Source organism: Sinohyriopsis cumingii, chromosome 19 (assembly GCF_028554795.1).
Source record: "Sinohyriopsis cumingii isolate HCF-2022 chromosome 19, ASM2855479v2, whole genome shotgun sequence".
Lineage (NCBI taxonomy): Eukaryota > Metazoa > Mollusca > Bivalvia > Unionida > Unionidae > Sinohyriopsis > Sinohyriopsis cumingii.
Genome location: NC_142979.1, coordinates 69,024,795 through 69,031,177, shown reverse-complemented (window position 1 = coordinate 69,031,177; position 6,383 = coordinate 69,024,795).

Here is a 6,383-nt window from a genome sequence, read left to right as displayed (position 1 = left end):
ACTGTTCGAGAGGAATCAGCGAATTAAGGGGCACCCTGTGAGTACCTGGTTTGAAAAACACGCTCAACGTACATCTGACACAGGGATCTTAAACTCTAACCACCCTGATGGCCGCATTAGGGGATTTTTGATGGCCCAAAGGCCGCACCATTTTTGTTATCTCTCATGATACCTTGTGACACCAATCATTTTGCAGGGCACAGGATATGGCCTTGCGGGTCGCGTGTTTGAGAACCATGATCTAATATATCAATAATTTGTAGTAATTTGACTACTTAGGGAATATTGATTTCAACGCCTCTTGGTCAGTATCTAGTTCGGGATCTGTTGCAACAGTAGGGAAACATAAAAATAATTTGTCGAGCCGCTGTCTAGAAATTCTCGGCTAGAGAAATGTGGCCCGTACAGCACATGCTGTTAGAATGTCTTATTTTACGTATCATGTTGGGCCCTTACGTCCCCTCTTTAAGCATCTTTGACATGGGCCCTTGTTTGACACACCTTCTTTGATCTGCTCTACTTCCTTTATTTAGTCGCGAGTTTCTCGAAATCGGCTCGACGAATTTTCTTTAAATTTTTTCTGCTGTTAGAAAAGGGGTCTTATTTCAAAACAGTATAAGCGGCATTGAAATCAAAATTCTCTAAGTAAAGTTTCCATAAGTACAAACTATTGATACCGTTTATTAACATTTGCGTGTTTATCATAGCCGGTAACCCCAAAGACGCCCCTTATTTTGCTGTTTCGTCTGCATGAAATTCGTCAGGACTTTCTTCGTAGGTGGACTCTATATCCTAGAGATAAAATATCCATGGAGGGTCCATGTCAAGACTTATAAAGAGGGGACTAATGGCTAACATGTATATAATCTTACGGCATGTGATCTGCTCTACTTCCTTTATTTAGTCGCGAGTTTCTCAAAATCAGCTCGACGAATTTTCTTTAAATTTTTTCTGCTGTTAGAAAGGGGTCTTACTTCAAAACAGCATATGCGGCATAGAAATCAAAATTCTCTAAGTAAGGTTTCCATGAGTACAAACTATTGATATCGTTTATTAACATCACAGAATGGACCAGGAAAAGTTTTGCGGAGACACAGGCATTGGCACATGATCGAGACAAGTGGAAGGAACTGGCCAGATGTTCAGCAGCACAGTACCTCGACGACCACACTAGGTCATGAGACTGATGATGATGATGATGATGATTTATGGAACTGTAAATAAATAATAAATACCCAGTTGGATGTGAATAAGGAATCAGTAACAAAATGTATGTATAAATAGTTGAATCGGGAATAAGTAACTGGCTACTTATTCCTTATTCAATCGGTAACTGGTTACTTATTCCTTATTCAATAAGGAATAAGTAACCAACTTGACGTCATTGGGTGTATATCGCATCGCTACTGATACTCCACAAATCAGATCTGAGGAAGATGTTACTAGACCGCCCCGGTGACGTAGTGGTTAGAGCGTCCGCCTCGGATGCCGGAGGTCGTGGGTTCGATCCCCGGCCGAGTCATAACAAAGACTTACAAAAATGGTACTAACAGCTGCCTCACTTGGCGCTCAGCATTAAGAGGTTAGTGTTAGGACTGGTCGGCCTGGTGTCAGGATAATATGACTGCGTGGGACATCATGTTACATGTCTGCGGCATGATGCCCCAGTGCTAGACATCACTGTAAACTGCCACACTACAGACGTCGTAGCGATATGACTGAAAAATTGTTAAAGCTACGTTAAAAATCCAAAGTACACACACACACACACACACATGTTAATAATTTTGACATTTTTAACAAGATAGTAGATGGGCATATTAGACAATGAATGCTGGAAAGAAGACAAAACGAAGAAGAAATGAAGTTGCAACTTGAAGAAGCTAAACAATCAAGGAAACAAAGAGAAAATGAAATGAAGTCGAAACTTAAAGAGGTTGAACGAGAAAGGAAACAAAAAGAAGAATAAGATTTGGAATCTGAAAACATTAGACAAAGGAAGGAATTACGTTCACTGAGTAAGAAAAAAAAACAAAATGGAAATCAATCTCAGGAAAATGGGAGAAAGAAGCAGATAAAACAACAAGTGAGGAAGAACAAGAACCTACAGCGGAAGAAATAATTGATGAAGTTTATTATAAGTATTTTGGTCCAAAAACTAGAAGTGGTCTTATTACTCCATGTTCCAATAATGTCCTTGCCGATGTTGAACGACTAGAAATTCTGATTGGCGGAAAACGAGCCGGGAATAATTTCCTAGAAATCATTAATGAAGCAGCTGATATTTGTCACCGATTATTTACAGGCGGTATCCTGGACATTAATATTTATCGGTCTCTTATTGATGAAATTGTCGATGATTACCACAGTGATTGAGGGTATGCAATTAGATCAGTGACAAGAAAATAAGATGATTATACATAATGCTCAACGTGGACCTGTAATTGTCAGGGTGATAAATTCGCGGTTACCAGTATATAAAAATATTACGGAGATGGACTCGGAGATGTTGTTCAGGGTGTATTTAGAAGGATAGCCCCAAAAGCAGTACCGATTGCAAAGCAGCTGGGAATGAAAGCTATGGACGTTGTTCGTGATAAAGGTATTGGTGGTGTTGGTGATGTTACTAGTAAATCATTCTCGGCAATCAAGGACAGACTAGCACGAATAATACGACGAAAAACACGACCAGTAAAATTACCCAGTACCGAAGTGATGCCTGCAAGTGTTAGTAAAATAATAAATCAAGCTGCAAATCAAAAACTAGCAGAGTTGACTGGTGAAGCAGAAAAAAAATATAACTGCTAGTCTGATAGCAGGACGTGGTTTTCGTGTTAGACAATAACAGTTATAATAAAATGTTCAAGCGTTTGCCAGAAACAGCATTTGACATGGATGCGCCAGTTCTCAAGGATGATTCTGTGCGCGATTATCAATATATTATTCTTATGACGCACGGCAACCAAATCAGCGTGGGCGAATCGAGCTGCAAGTTCAGGATACAAGGAGATATTTTTTACCTGCTGAAGCGTTTATTGAAGCAGAAGGTGAAATTCTGAAGACAGCAAATACTGAATATGGAGCTAACGATAGTGTTGGTTTTGTTAATAATGGTATTATAGCGTTGTTCGAAAGCGCTACATACATCATCGATGGAAGAAATATTGAATCAGTTACTAAAGACGTCGATGTAGCAACTATATTGGGTCAAGCACGATATTCAGATGATTATACAAGATCGGCTGGTCCATCAATGACGTTTGCTAAAGACACTTCTTACCACCCTAGCAACATACAGTATAATATAAGACGACCAAGACACATCGCCAACAACAATGCCGCTGATTTGTGGCCGGTGGTTCATTGTGCTAATCCAGAATTCAACTTAGGATTTGCAGCACGTCTATCAACGTTGAAAGATGGAAACAGAAGATTTTCATGGTTTATTTTACTGTCTCACATCTTTGGGTTTTGTAGAGGTGTTAGAAAGGTCATTTTTGGAGCCAAGCATACAGTTGTACTTGTATGAAAGTCTACTGACAACGTTGCATTTTGGTGACCTCCTGCTGCTGTTGGTGCTAGAAAAAGTAATATTAACAAAACATTCGCTGTGGGTGCCAGTAATGACTCCATCACTTGTTGAGGAACAATGGCTGTTCTCTTTTATGAACACAGGTGGTAAATCAACATTATCATGGTTGACAATGACCACAAATAGTGTACAAAGTACTGTTAATGGTTTATGTACATGGCATATTGCATCACAGCAAGGTGTTTCTGCACCATGACATATATGTATTGCTTTTTAAGATGCTGCACCAGTAAATTCACAAACACACAGTATAATGATATTTGACAAACTTGGTGTTACTGAAGTTTCATTAAAGATAAACGGGCATCAAGAACCAGCTGAGGATATAATACTGAACTTTGAGAATAATCATGTTGCACGTGCATATCATCGTTTGATGTCATACTTGGGATGTGATCAAAATGTTGACACTGGTTTGCAAATATCACAACTAGATTTTATAAATTTATATCGGATCTATTACTTTCGCTGGAACATCTGGATTTATTTTGAGAATCTGTCGTTGATTCGACATCGAGCTCGTTTGGCAAGACCAGCTATAGCTAATTACAGAGTAATCGATATTATACTCTCAGACAAAACAATGTTACTTGAAGGTGTTGCTGGATGAATGAGAGTTATTGATGCCCCGTTAGAAAACATGTAATTAAATCGCTTATGATATTTATAATGTCATATCATCATGTTAGTGTCAGTCTGACTCCTGGCCAGAATAAAAAGCTACAATCAGTATCAAAAACGGATTCTGGAACAAAAATAACACTAAAAAAATGATCAGATCAGAGGTGGTCAAATTAAACTTTCACTTACTGAACGTCAACTCAAGCATTTCAGTAACGCCAAACGATCAAATACCGGTGTTAAATATGATCTTTCTGCGGATGCCATTAAAGACGTGGTTAAAACAGGTGGTCTATTTCCACTTCTTGCAGCTATACCAGTTTTACTATCCGCTGGGGCTCCAACTGTTTCAAAAGCAACTGCACTTAGTGCTGTTGAGACTGCTGCTGGGATGGCTTTAAAGAAAGCAACAGGAAAAGGAATAAAGACTTCTAAAAAAGGGAAAGGGTCTAAGGCTGCCAGGAACCCCTCAATGGTAGAAAAAGGGTCTGAGACTTCCAGGAGCACTTCGCTGATTCTTCCCATGTCAAATTTTGATTTAATTGATGCTGCTAACAATTAAATATAAAAAAAAATTCAGAGGTATTTTATGCGTGATCAATTACTAAAACAACCAAACAATATTGAAACAGGCATTATTAATCTCGATAAAAGTTCCGGTCCAGGTACTCATTGGGTGGCATATGCAACTGATCCACGTGGATTTGTTCATTTTGATAAGTATGGATTAGCGCCACCAAAAGAATTTTTAAATTATGTAAGCACAATAAAAACTCCAGTCTGGTATTCAACATTACAAACACAGACAATAACAAATCCGCCAATATGCGGGGGTGAAATAATTTATGTACTCGACGCTCTGTCAAAGTCCCTAATACCACCTCATAAAGTCGTGCACGAATATACAAGCAGACGGTCTAATATTTTAAACAGATCTGAAAGTATAATGGTAGATATTTATGGAAGATCTTTTCAGAGTAAGACTCAGGGCAGACCTCAAGGCGACTTATCTAAATATGCAAGCCTTGACAGGGTCAAGGATGAACTCGCTAATCTTTTGAGTCTTGCAAATATTGACCAAAATGAAGCCGTTGTATTTTACGATAAACAAGGACGATTAAAGACGAAAACTATCCCGCTGACAGATATTATTCTGCGGGTTCCAGATGCAACAGAAGATAACTTAGTGGTGTTTACTAAATACGGTAAAATTAAAAACTCGGAGGAATCAATTATATCAATAATGGGAGAAATTGATGGACGTATCAGAAGAATTGGGGATATTATGTACAGCGATCTCAATATCAGTAAAAATACAATTATTAATGTGAGAGGACCAAAATCGGATGATAATGTGGCAACAACAAAAATTATGTCGGCAGTAAGAACTGCATGGTCAGAACTGAGATCAATGATCATTTATTAACCGCAAGTGATACAATGACTGGTTCTCTCAATATGACTAGTAAAAGAATTACTGGTCTTGGAGAACCAGAATCAAGCGATGACGCTGCAACGAAGAAATATGTCGATGATAGCAACATTCCGACGATGAACTCGTTAATGATAATCGCTGATGGAATGGCCACATTTAGATCTGAATATTCAATCAGGTACAAACGTTTTTAAATTTTTGTAGAAACATAAAAAGAGCCATTAATGAATTTGTTGGAAGTCCACCAGTCATCGACATTAAACTCGTTGACATAAAAACAATTACCGACAGTGTAGTATATACGCTAGCATCTGGATAAACATTATGGTCACCACTTGATAAATCCATTAAACATCGCGCTGAGGTTACCGGGATATACAGATTATCAGTACTTGGTACTACAGCATTTACGATATCCACCACAGTACCATGGCGTTATCCAATCACCGAGTTTTCTGGATGTGTGTTCGTTACATTGGATCAAAAGGATGAGGGAACATTCGTGGTGGAACCAGAAGAAAAAGGAGACCCCGTGTTATATTATTGGCGTCTTGAATTAGTTGCTAAACTGCCACTTACTTAAATTTAATGAGCTCCCCAATCAACGTTCAACATTACAAATACAATCAAGCACGTGAATGGCACACAAAACTAAAGAAATAATGTTGACGAGTATACAGTAAAAGTAAAAAATATCGTTGGAACAGGTGTATTGCTATCAACAATAACAATGAC